General features: G+C 45.8%; 1 pseudogene; it reads right to left on the bottom strand.

Moving 5' to 3' along the window:
* Positions 1-608: 608 nt before the first annotated feature.
* Positions 609-14155, bottom strand: part of LOC118944476 — a 41039-nt pseudogene continuing 27492 nt past the window's right edge.

Raw genomic sequence — 14155 nt, 5'->3', positions numbered from 1 at the left:
GTGCGGTACATTCCATTTCCTCGTATCGGCCGGGCTAGAGTGGGCATCGAGCCAGGTGCCATGAAGCCGGCTCTACACATCTGGTCTCCAGTGCGTCTCCCCGGGCCGGCGTACATGCACTAGCCTTACGCATGGTGTCCCCGGTTCGCCAGCACAGCCCAGTGCGGGCTATTCCACCTCGCCACACTGGCCTGGCTATGGGGAGCATTCAACCAGGTAAGGTTGGGCAGGCTCGGTGCTCAAGAGCTCCAGTGTGCCTGCACGGTCCGGTCTATCCGGTGCCACCTGCAAGCACCAGCCCTCCGGTGGCAGGCTGTCTCTCCGTCTTCTCCCTACAGGTGCTCCCGTATGTCCTGAGCCGCCAGAGTCTCCCGTCTGTCCTGAGCCGCCAGAGTCTCCCGTCTGTCCTGAGCCGCCAGAGTCTCCCGTCTGTCCTGAGCCACCAGAGCCGCCAGTCTGTCCTGAGCCGCCAGAGCCGCCAGTCTGTCCTGAGCCGCCAGAGCCACCAGTCTGTCCTGAGCCGCGAGAGCCGCCAGTCAGCCAGGAGCTGCCAGAGCCGCCAGTCAGCCAGGGGCCGCCAGAGCCGTCAGCCAGCCAGGAGCCTCCAGAGCTGTCAGTCAGCCAAGAGCTGCCAGTACACACACACACACTCACACACACACACACACACACACACACACACACACACACACACATACACACACAATATGGCTATAGGGCAGGCAGGAGAAGCCCAGGAGAAGTGGAGCTGAGGGATGCCCTCTCCCTGGCACACCACCTCTGCTGTTCTGGTGCTATCCCCTCTGCTCGCCACCTTATTCCACTGAGCCCCCTTCTGGAGCTCCGGCTTAACTACACAGGAAAGGACAAACACACATCAGAGATGTTCATATTGTACATGTACAAACAGAAATGGATAGACAGAAACATGAAATACATGCAAATGCATACAGATGTGCATAGAAATAGTTAACGGTGCCACACAAACAAAGACACCCACAATATACAACGCTTTTCCACTCCGTTGCACCCATGATGTATTCACACGACATGATTGACAGATCTTGGTAGAGCTCGTTAGACACACAGCGCACCACCAGCTGGACTGCCACGCTGGCAGGGGGCGCTATGTTGTTGTTGGCAGTGCACTGGTAGCGACCGGCGTTGACCTGAGTCGCCCCTTGGATGGTCAGCTGCCCAGTGGCCTCATCCTGGATCTGCTCCCCCATCTCCTCCATCTCCCCCTCACCCTGAGGAAGACAGAGAGAGGGGTAATTGAGAGGAAGACAGGAGGACAGCATGCATACCTTCGTACACCCCCACACCCTCCTGTGCAAGATCAGTACAGGTACTCCAGGGGGAGCGGAGAAAGAGAAAGAGAGAGAAAAAGAGTAAAAGAGAGAGAAAAAAGAGAGCATTAGATACAGGATAGAGAGCGTACGTTGATAAATGTGCCCTTTAGTCGACGCTCCGTAATGAAAGCTATTTTTCTGGATTTGGGCCGAGTGTGGAGCCGGAAGCCGGGAGAGGTGGGGCGGAAGGATAGTTAGAGCCAGTGAAATATGGCACGTCTCTGCATTTAAGAGGGGGAGTGATAAACGGCAAGAAATTGTAAAATAAAAGAAAGGAGGCCAGATAAAGGGAAATCAAATCAGGAGAATGGAGAGGTGAAATGAGATGGGCATATGGGGGTTCTCACCAGCCATTTCCAGGAAAACATGTCAGTGTTGATGATGGGGTTTGCATCTCCTACACAAAACAGGTCTGCTGTCTCCCCCACGTGCACATACACTGGGTCATTCTCCATCTTCACACTAGGGGCATCTGGGGAGTAGACAATTAGAAAGTAGGACGAGAGAAACAATATGAAAGTACAATTCTACTTTGGAACTTAGGGAACAATCAGTCACTCACCACCCACCAACTCCCAACTCTCTCTGCAAATATATTAATTATATTGTATTTTATTCCATTCTAATCTATTCCATTATATTGTATTATATTCCACTCTATTCTATTCTATTCTATGCATCACTGATCCTACAGACACCCTATACATACTGTAACTAATTACCTTTCTGACCACTTTACATTAAATATTTGCCAATCAATTTAACCCCAGTATATTTTGGATCTGTCCCAACCCCCTACTGTCAAACACCCCTGCCCAATTCAGTGTCCGTAAATTGGGCCACGTCACGCTGGAGGTTCTTCATTGCATGCTGCCTGTCCCCTACCTTAACTTTGAGCGAGACATAGGCAGGGAGGGTGCAGTCATCATGGCCCACTTTCCCTCATTCCATCGCTCCTTCAGTCAGTCACTATGTCCTGGATACAGCAGCACTATGACTCCATCAACATACTGTAGTGTAATCCCTTTCCACCTGGCTGTGTGCTCTTCTCTTCCTGTGGGTACCATCTACTTATAACAGTAGTGGCATTAGTGTCCCAACGCCCCCGTCTGTGTTCATACACACAGCACACTGATGGAATCACCAGTGACACTTACGGCCTTCTCACATACCACATTAATTTCAACCAGGAACAACATTGTTAAGTGGGCTACAGTGCCACCCATAAAAGCTATTACAATCCTCTATACATTATGGATACCTTCAACTGTCAGGTTCCATCGGATCAGGACAGCGCTGTGCTGTCTGTCCATTAGGCTCATTCTGCACTGTAGGTTTTACTGGAACATTCAGACCTGCTATTATTACATCATTAAGAGTGGAGGCAGTGGGATGGAGATGTGTCGGTCGGTTGGTTCAAGGTTGTGACAGGATTGGGGTTGTATTGGGTGTACAACACTGGCATGTAATGTAAGTGGCTTGATGAACCACACTTGCGTGAGGACTGAGAAACCTTGCCCAAGTCCTGAAGACTTGTGTTCAGTCCCTGAGCTAATGCCTAGACTTGAGCTCAGTGGGCTAACACAGTGTTGAGGTGAGTAGACAAACCAGATTCAACGCCAGTGGGTCAGACTTACACTGTACGTCCAGAGTGATGATGGTATTGTCAAACCCCACCTCGTTGGTACAGTTCACAGTGTAGACCCCGGTGTCTCGCCTTGTCACATTCCAGATCTCAAACTCTGTGCTCTCAGTAAAGTGGTACCGAGGATGCATTTCTGTTCATAAACACACACACACACACACACACACACACACACACACACACACACACACACACACACACACACACACACACACACACACACACACACACACACACACACACACATACACACACACACACACACACCCCTAAGCCACTCATGGCTTATACGTGACATCTAATGCTTAGATTATTGATTGGCCTGGCAATATTCCCACAGAAACAATAGCCCAGACCACCACTGTACCGCAACATCTCTCCTTTAATGGCTGGGTAACCCCTCTGGGAGGATGGTGCGGTGGTGGAGGTTGAGGTGGGAGGTTAGGGACAGGAGTGTGGTGGCTGTGGCCCGATGACAGGGAATAGAGGGTAGACCAGGAGAGGAACGGCTGTGATGTATTCAGAAAAATAGCGACCCACATTTACGTCATTTGTACAGAATGTTTCCATCAGTCCAGTGATCACTAACCTCAATTTGGATGAAGATTTCTACTTCAACGATTCGTAGGCGCAGGACATAGTGCTCACCTTGGACCGGGCCCTGATCCACGAGACACGGAAAAGAAGCGAGGCTGATGTGCGGGCACCCTGAGGAAACTACGTCTACGAGTACAAAAAACGTCTCTATCCTCCGTTCTATTGGCGAATGTACAATTACTGGAGAATAAACTGGACAAGCTCCGTTTGAGACTGTCCTATCAATGGGACCTGAAGAACTGTAATATCCTATGTTTCTCTGAGTTGTGGCTGAACAAGGACATGGATAATATACACTGAGTGTAGAGAACCTCTTAGGGATCCCTTAAGAGCAAATCCCGCTCGAATCCCGTTAGCGGGATTGATTTGACAACATCCAGTGAAATTACAGTGCGCCAAATTCAAACTACAGAAATATCAATATTCCACATTCACGAAAATATAAGTGTAATACATCAAAATAAAGCTTAACTTCTTATGGCTGGGGGGCAGTATTGAGTAGCTTGGATGAATAAGGTGCCCAGAGTATACTGCCTGCTACGCAGGCCCAGAAGCTAAGATGTGCATATTATTAGTAGATTTGGATGGAAAACACTCTGAAGTTTCTAGAACTGTTTGAATGATGTCTGTGAGTATAACATAGTATACATAACTCATATGGCAGGCAAAAACAAATCCACCAGGAAGTGGAAAATCTGAGGTTTGTAGGTTTTCAAGTCTTTGCCTATCCAATATACAGTGTAAAATGTGGTCCGATTGCACTTCCTAAGTCTTCTACTAGATGTCAACAGTCTTTAGAACCTTGTTTCAGGCTTCTACTGTGAAGGGGGAGCGAATAAGAGCTGTTTGACTAAGGGGTCTGGCAGAATACCATGAGCTAAGTCTCGCTCGCGGCCGTGAGTTCGAGCTGCGTTCTCTTTCATTTCTAAAGACAAAGGAATTGTCCGGTTGTAATATTATTGAAGATTTATGATAAAATCATCCTAAAGATTGATTCTATACATCGTTTGACATGTTTCTATGAACACTTCCTAATGTTGAGTTGCACCCCGCCTCCCCCTTTTTCTCTCAGAACAGCCTCAATTCGTCAGGGCATGGACTCTACTAGGTGGTGAAAGCGTTCCACAGGGATGCTGGCCTATGTTGATTCCAATGCTTCCCACAGTTGTGTCAAGTTGGCTAGATGTCCTTTGGGTGGTGGACCATTCTTGATACACACGGAAAACTGTTGAGCATGAAAAACCCAGCAGCACTGAAGTTCATGACACAAACTGGTGCGCCTGACACCTCTGAATGGCACACATACACAATCCATGTTTCAGTTGTCTCAGGCTTCAAAATCCTTCTTCAACCCGTCTCCATCCCCTTCAACTATTCTGATTGAAGTGGATTTAACAACTGACATCAATAAGGATAATAGATTTCACCTGGATTCACCTGGTCCATCTATGTCAAGGAAAGAGCAGGTGTTCATAATGTTGTGTACACTCAGTGTACGTCTAGCTGGTTTTTCTATGCATCGGCAGCACAGAACGGCAGCATTGGGTAACCTCAAGTAGGGAGGAGTGTGTCTCCTTGTTAATAATTGCTGGTATGCAATCTCTAATATTAAAATAGTCTTTAGGTACTGCTCACCTGAGTTAGAAAACCTCATGATAAGATATAGACCATACTATTTTCATCTCTATTTTTCGTAACTGTCTATTTACCACCATAAACTGATGCTGGCACTATGACTGCACTCAACCAGCTGTATGGGGCCATAAGCAAACAAGAAAATGCTCATCCAGAGGCGACGCTAGATTACCTTTACTCCACACACGGAAGCACATTCAAAGCTCTCTCTTGCCCTCCATTAGGCAAATCTGACCATTACTCTATCATCCTGATTCCTACTTACCAGTAAAGAGTACAAGTGACGCGCTCAATACGTAAGTGGTCCGATGAAGCGGATGCTAAGCAACAGGACTGCCACTAATCCGGGACACTAATCCGTATGTTTATAAGAAATCCCGTTACGGCCTCCAGTGAACAATCAAAAAGTCAAAGCGTCAATACAGGACTTAGATCGAATCCAACTACACTGGCTCTGACTTTCGGCAGATGTGGTAGGGTTTGCAAACTATCACGGATTACAAAGGGAATCCCAGCTGCGAGCTGCCCTACTATACAAGCTATATTCCTTCTATGCTCACTTTGAGGCAAGCAACACTGAACCATGCATGAGAGCACCAGCTATTCCAGATGACTGTGTGATCACTCTCTCCATAAAAGATGTGAATAAGACATTTTAACAGGTTAACATTCACAAGGCCGCATGGCCAGAAGGATTACCAGGATGCGTACTCAGAGCATTTCCAACCTCTCCCTCACCCAGTAAAGCAGACTACCATAGTCCTTCTGCCCAAGAACGCTAAGGTAACTTGTCTAAAAGACTATCACTCCGTAGCACTCACATTTGTAGCCATGAAATGCTTTGAAAAACTGGTCATGGTTCACATCAACGCCATCATCCCAGACATCCTGAACCCACTTCAATTTAAATACCAGTACAACAGATCAACAGATGAAGCAATCTCTATTGCACTCCACACTGCCCTTTCTCACCTGGACAAGAGGAACACCTATGTGAGAATGCTGTTCATTGATTAAAGCTCAGCGTTCAAAACCATAGTGCTCTCCAAGCTCATCACTAACCTAAGACCCTCGGACTGAACGTCTCCCTCTGTAACTGTATCCTGGACTTCTTGACAGGCCACCCCCAGGTCAATAACACATCCACCACGCTAACCCTCAACATGAGGCCCCTCAGGGGTGCATGCTTAGTCCCCTCCTGTACTGCCTGTTTACCCACGACTGCGTGACTGGGCATGACTCCAACACCATAATTATGTTTGCTGACGACTTACGATGACAGCTTATAGGGGAGGAAGTCAGAGACCTGGGAGTTTGGTGCAAGGACAACAACCTCTCCCTTAAAGTCAGCAAGACAAAGGAGCTGATCGTGGACTACAAAAAACTGAGGCCGAGCACGCCCTCATTCACATTGACGGTGCTGTAGTGGGGCTGTTGCGGGTCGAGAGCTGCAAGTTCCTTGGTCCCTAAGGAGCTATCATGGTCCACAAACACCAACACAGTCGTGAGGAGGGCATGACAACGTCTCTTCCCCCTCAGGAGGCTGAAAAGATTTGGAATGGGCCCTGGCTGAATCACCACTTGGTATGGCAACTGCTTGGCATCCAACTGTAAGGCACTATAGAGGATAATGCGTAAGGCCTAGTACATCACTGGGGCCGAGCTCGCTGCCATCCAGGACCTCTATACGAGGCGGTGTCAGAGGAAGGCCCTAGAAATTGTCAAAGACTTCAGCCACCCAAGTCATAGACTGTTCTGCTACCGCACAGCAAGCGGTACCAATGCACCAAGTTCAGAACCAACAGGACCCTAAACAAGTCATAAGACTGCTAAATAGTTAGTTAAAACTTCATAAGGCGGAGCGCTCGACAGCATCCGCTGAAATGGCAGAGTGCGAAATACAAAAATATATTTTTGAAATGTTTAACTTTCATACATTCACAAGTGCAATACACCAAATTAAAGCTTAACTTCTTGTTAATCTAGCCATCGTATCCTTTTTCAAAAAGGCTTTACAGTGAAAGCACACCATACGATTATGTTAGGTTAGCGCCTAGTCACAGAAAAACATACAGCCATTTTCCAGCCAAAGAGAGGAGTCACATAAAGCAGAAATATAGATCAAATGAATCACTAACCTTTGATGATTTTCATCAGATGGCACTCATAGGACTTCATGTTACACAATACATGTATGTTTTGTTCGATAAAGTTCATATTTATATCCAGAAATCTCAGTTTACATTGGCGCATTATGTTCAGTAATGTTGTGCCTCGAAAACATCCGGCGAATTTGCAGAGAGCCACATCAATTTACAGAAGTACTCATCATAAACTTTGATAAAAGATACAAGTGTTGTGCATATAATTAACCGTGGTGTCCAATTTCAAAAAAGCTTTATGGTGAAAGCACATCATGCAATAATATGAGTACAGCGCTAAGCCACAAAAACAAGCCATACAGATACCCGCTATGTTGTGGAGTCAGTAAAAGTCAGAAATAGCGTTATAAATATTCACTTACCTTTGATCATCTTCATCAGAATGCACTCCCAGGAATCCCAGTTCCACAATAAATGTTCGATAAAGTTCATCTTTATGTCCAAATACCTCCTTTTTGTTTGTTTGTTTAGTTCACCAATCAAAATTCACAAGGCGTGGGCAAATCCAGACGAAAGTCCAGACGAAAAGTCAAAACAGTTCTATTACAGTTCGTAGAAACATGTCAATTGATGTATAGAATCAATCTTTAGGACGTTTTTATCATAAATCTTCAATAATATTCCAACCGGACAATTCCTTTGTCTTTAGAAATGAAAGGGAACGCAGCTCGCTCTCAAGGCCACGTGCGAGACTTAGCTCAAGACATTCTGCCAGACACCTGGTTCAAACAGCTCTTATTTGCTCCCCCTTCATAGTAGAAGCCTGAAACAAGGTTCTAAAGACTGTTGACATCTCGTGGAAGCCTTAGGAAGTGCAATGTGACCCCATGTACACTGTATATTCGAAAGGCAATGACTACTATTTCCAAATTCCTGGTTGGATTTTTCTCAGGTTTTCGCCTGGCATATGATTTCTGTTATACTCACAGACATCATTCAAACAGTTTTAGAAATCTACTAATAGTATGCATATCTTAGCTTCTGTGCCCGAGTAGCAGTCAGTTTACTCTGGGCACGCTTTTCATCCGAACGTGAAAATACAGGTTAAATAGTTTACCAAATAGCTACCCTGACTCTCTACATTGACCCTTTTGGCATAAACTTTCAACACGCTGCTGCTACTGTTTATTATCTGTCACATTATTCCTAGTTATATGTACTTAACTACCTCGTAGCCCTGCACATTAACTCGGTATTGGTACCATGTGTACAGTGTATAGACAAGTTATCATTACTCATTGTGTATTTATTATTACTTTTATTATTATGTTTTACTTTCTATTATTTATCGATCTTATTTCTCTCTGCATTTCACTGTGGTTTACAAAGCATATGACAAATAAAATACAATTTGAATTGATTTGAATGAGAATCAGGCAGGTTCTGGCTCAGCTCTAGAGAGTTAGTTGGCTGGCTATAAAGAGATACCACAGCGAGAGAGGAAGAGAGCAGGGTAGATCACCTTTGTGCAGCTCCTCCTTGCGGTAGAGCCAACTGCAGGAGATGTTGGCAAGGGAAGAATGGCTGTCTCATCCTCCACTACCTGTATCTTCTGGGGATGGTCAGGGCTGAACTCTGGGGGATCTGACACACACACACACACACAAAGGGAGAAAAACACACAAACCCAGACACGAAGAAACCATGTCAGCCATGAAAGGCGACAGCAGTGCAAATAAAATAAAAACCTGTAGAGAAGCGGCGTCCACCAATATCAAAAAAAGACTGAATTCACACAGGAGGCAGGGTGAGAGGTAGGGAGAGAACGAGGTAGGTAGAGAACGAGGGAGGGAGGGAGGGAGGGAGGGAGGGAGGGAGGGAGGGAGGGAGGGAGGGAGGTGGAGGGACAGGCATTAAAACAGCGAGTGACAGTAGTGTTGTCCAACAGCAGCTGCACACAAACACACAGTGACATTCCTTCATGCTCGCACGGAGCAGCAGGCTTTGAAGAGCTGGCTGGCTACAGCCTGCGAAACAGCATCAAAGAATAACATGGCTGTGCTGCAAAGCACACACACAATTAGAACACACTGCCACAAAGCCTGTCTAACTCACAGTCACAACAAAGGAAAACATTAACACACACTCATACACACACACACATACACACACACACACACGCAAACACAGAGAACAGCACAAACACACACAAACAAAACTGCCTGCCATGCACACTATCGTGTCACATTACCATCATGCTTCAAGCCTCATTACCCACCAGCACACACTTTCTTTTTCTCCTACTCATAACTGTGCACACACATATTCAATACTTTATTTGGATCCCAGTGAAACAAATTGAGCATTCACAGTGAAACAAATGAAGTATTCAAAAGCTGTGTATAACAAACAGAGAGAAATATACACATGTATACAACCCACACACTTGAAGAAGGTGTTGACTCCCTCAGACAGCAGAGAGCTGTAGGCCTGACAGGTGATCCTCTGGCCTTGGTGCTGGGAGGACAGGGGGAGGGACAGAGTACTGCTTACTGACACATCACCAAACATTGTGTTCCTAAGAGCCTGATGAGAGGTGAGAGGAAAACATTTGGTGAGTCTATTTTGAACATTCTATAAATCCGTGGCCAGGTTGCAGTTTAAATTAATTAAATAACAAATTCACATTTTTTTCTGTGCTTTGACAGTTGATGAATTTATTCTGTGGTGTGTGTGTGCCATCAGAGCGGCACTGAGACAGGCTGCTTGCACAGAACGCTCACAGTGGTGCTGAGGAAAACATCAGAGAATGATAGAGGCCTCTAGTGGCCAAATGGCCATTTTATCATGCGCAGCATCAATGAGGGCTTCCACCATGCTTCCTCCATTTTAAAGTAGTCAAAGTAGTCAACTGGGTGGGGATTCCTATGGGTTGTAGCCTCAGTGGTGGTGCCCACGCTGTCACAGATCCTAGAATGGCACAGATATAAAGATTAAACCTCTATCTATCTCTGTGAGTAAAACGCATTATCCTCTCCTGCTTTCCCACTCCTTGCTCTTCCCCTCATATGACTTTCACTCACTACTCACCGTTCTTACCTGAGCTAGCTAGCTAACTAATGTCTACACGTAATGGCAGCGTTTGATAACACATTTAATGCAAGTGTAAAGCCAACTCATGGAAAACAGTTCACAGGTGAAGTTACAATTATGTTAACAGGATATTGTTGCCTAATCGTTGACGTTAGCCCATTTTGACGTAGCATGCAAGTCTGTGTTGATGAGGGCAGTCCAAAACAGGCCCCTCGTCCTGCAGGTAGAACAAGGCTTTTCAAAACTCAGTTAGGCCTATTGCTTGCCTGTTTTTTCAAATGGCTGCATGCAATCACGCAGTTCTTTGAATAGGCTATGGCAATGGGATAGGCTCCTACTGTCTATAGGCCTATATGCCCTAGGCCTACTACTAGTCATAACAATGAAATCAATTGATATGATCTGGCAATTTGCGGGCGGGTTTTGGTACAAATTACGGGCCGGGTTGCGGCAGCTCTCTGTCCTGATTGGCAGGTTACGGTGCAGTCACGGTATTGTGGCAGGTGCAGACCGGGTGCGGTTTGCAAAAACTTTACCTGCACAAGACTGTAGTTTAGGGTCTCCATTGACTCCTCCACGGCCCACAGACTGGCTCCCCTTTAACATTCCCTCCCCTCACCTGGTTGGGCCCAGGCTCCAGGAGATGTTGGCCTGGGGGTTGCTGCTCCCAGACAGGCAGTCCAGGCTGAGGTTTTGGCCCCGACGCAGCTCTTTCTGCTTGGCTTCGATTGTCACACTCACTGCAGGGACTGGGGAGGGGTGGAGGGGTAGAGGAGAGAGGACAAGACACCGCTGTCAACATACTGAGGCTGCTGATTCTGTCTTTGTAGCATAACTTTAGGCTATATCTTGAATGTACCTATCATCTTGAATATACCTATCATCCTGAATCCGCCTATCATCTTGAATCTACCTATCATCTTGAATCTACCTATCATCTTGAATTCACCTATCATCTTGAATCCACCTGTCATCTTGAACATAGCTATCATCTTGAATCCACCTATCATCTTGAATATAGCTATCATCTTGAATATACAGTGCCTTGCGAAAGTATTCGGCCCCCTTGAACTTTGCGACCTTTTGCCACATTTCAGGCTTCAAACATAAAGATATAAAACTGTATTTTTTTGTGAAGAATCAACAACAAGTGGGACACAATCATGAAGTGGAACGACATTTATTGGATATTTCAAACTTTTTTAACAAATCAAAAACTGAAAAATTGGGCGTGCAAAATTATTCAGCCCCCTTAAGTTAATACTTTGTAGCGCCACCTTCTGCTGCGATTACAGCTGTAAGTCGCTTGGGGTATGTCTCTATCAGTTTTGCACATCGAGAGACTGACATTTTTTCCCATTCCTCCTTGCAAAACAGCTCGAGCTCAGTGAGGTTGGATGGAGAGCATTTGTGAACAGCAGTTTTCAGTTCTTTCCACAGATTCTCGATTGGATTCAGGTCTGGACTTTGACTTGGCCATTCTAGCACCTGGATATGTTTATTTTTCAACCATTCCATTGTAGATTTCGCTTTATGTTTTGGATCATTGTCTTGTTGGAAGACAAATCTCCGTCCCAGTCTCAGGTCTTTTGCAGACTCCATCAGGTTTTCTTCCAGAATGGTCCTGTATTTGGCTCCATCCATCTTCCCATCAATTTTAACCATATTAACTGTCCCTGCTGAAGAAAAGCAGGCCCAAACCATGATGCTGCCACCACCATGTTTGACAGTGGGGATGGTATGTTCAGGGTGATGAGCTGTGTTGCTTTTACGCCAAACATAACATTTTGCATTGTTGCCAAAACGTTCAATTTTGGTTTCATCTGACCAGAGCACCTTCTTCCACATGTTTGGTGTGTCTCCCAGGTGGCTTGTGGCAAACTTTCAACGACACTTTTTATGGATATCTTTAAGAAATGGCTTTCTTCTTGCCACTCTTCCATAAAGGCCAGATTTGTGCAATATACGACTGATTGTTGTCCTATGGACAGAGTCTCCCACCTCAGCTGTAGATCTCTGCAGTTCATCCAGAGTGATCATGGGCCTCTTGGCTGCATCTCTGATCAGTCTTCTCCTTGTATGAGCTGAAAGTTTAGAGGGACGGCCAGGTCTTGGTAGATTTGCAGTGGTCTGATACGCCTTCCATTTCAATATTATCGCTTGCACAGTGCTCCTTGGGATGTTAATAGCTTGGGAAATCTTTTTGTATCCAAATCCGGCTTTAAACGTCTTCACAACAGTATCTCGGACCTGCCTGGTGTGTTCCTTGTTCTTCATGATGCTCTCTGCGCTTTTAACGGACCTCTGAGACTATCACAGTGCAGGTGCATTTATACGGAGACTTGATTACACACAGGTGGATTGTATTTATCATCATTAGTCATTTAGGTCAACATTGGATCATTCAGAGATCCTCACTGAACTTATGGAGAGAGTTTGCTGCACTGAAAGTAAAGGGGCTGAATAATTTTGCACGCCAAATTTTTCAGTTTTTTATTTGTTAAAAAAGTTTGAAATATCCAATAAATGTCGTTCCACTTCATGATTGTGTCCCACTTGTTGATTCTTCACAAAAAAATACAGTTTTATATCTTTATGTTTGAAGCCTGAAATGTGGCAAAAGGTCGCAAAGTTCAAGGGGGCCGAATACTTTCGCAAGGCACTGTAGCTAATGCTTTCCTCCTCTATTAGTCAGGCCCATAAAGGCTAATATTAATCCACTCATGCACAGAGCCCGGTCTGTAGGTCTGTAAGACTCACACTGGACTATAAGTTTGACAGAGGCGTTGAGGACAATCTTGGCCTTATTGGTGGCATTACAGCGGTAGGTAGCCATGTTGTCACTGGGCTGGAGGCGCACAACCAGTTCTTTGGACATGCCTTTATCAGAGGGCACCTGTTTGGGGTAGTCTAATAAAACCTTACCATCCTGCGGTGTGGAGAGGAGAGTAGAGAATGGAGGACATGGTACTACTGTACAGACAGAGAGTCTCAACTGCTACAACCTATTACAACTTAAACAATCGCAATGTATGCTGTCATACAATACACACATGTACACACTCTGTACCAGTTAATGGTTCCTTTGGGGCTTCCCCCACTAGAGAAGCAGATGAGGCGTATGATGGTCCCTGAGCTCAGAGGAACCCCTGGGGGAGGGGCTTCTATCCACACCTTCTGAGGAGGGTCTGAAAGGGGAGGGGGGAGGAGGAGAGATAAATATGAGTGAAGGGGAGGGGGGGACAGAGACAAAGGGGGAGAGAGAGGGGAGTGTGTAAGGGAGAGAGAGACCAGGGAGGGAGAGAGAGAGAGAGAGAGAGATAGAGAGAGCGAGGAGAGGAGAGGGAGGGCGGGAAAGAGTGAGGAGGTTGTGTCTGTATTGTTATAGTTATCGAAAGCACACATTGCTATTGTTGGGATTGTTACTGTACAATGCATAGTTAAGTTCTGGTTGTGCAAGGTTTGTTCAAAGTTATACTTGTCATAGTCATTCAATAGAGATTCACAACAACCATTCGGGTTATAGGGTTGTTGTTGTCATAGTTCTATCCAGAGACTCACAGAAAACAATGAGGTTGTTGGACTGGCTCTTGGAGAAGCGTGTGCCATTGCTGAAGGTCTCACAGGTGAGGGGCAGCCCGTTCTCCTCCCGAGAGACAACATGGGTTAGACATGGTTGTCTTCCCCCCGTGGTCTCCCTGGAGACAGGAAAGGACACGTGACAACGTCAG

The sequence above is a fragment of the Oncorhynchus mykiss genome, chromosome 3 (assembly GCF_013265735.2).
Source record: "Oncorhynchus mykiss isolate Arlee chromosome 3, USDA_OmykA_1.1, whole genome shotgun sequence".
NCBI lineage: Eukaryota > Metazoa > Chordata > Actinopteri > Salmoniformes > Salmonidae > Oncorhynchus > Oncorhynchus mykiss.
The sequence above is the reverse complement of the archived record's forward strand: the minus strand, read 5'-3'. Positions and strand labels throughout refer to the sequence as shown.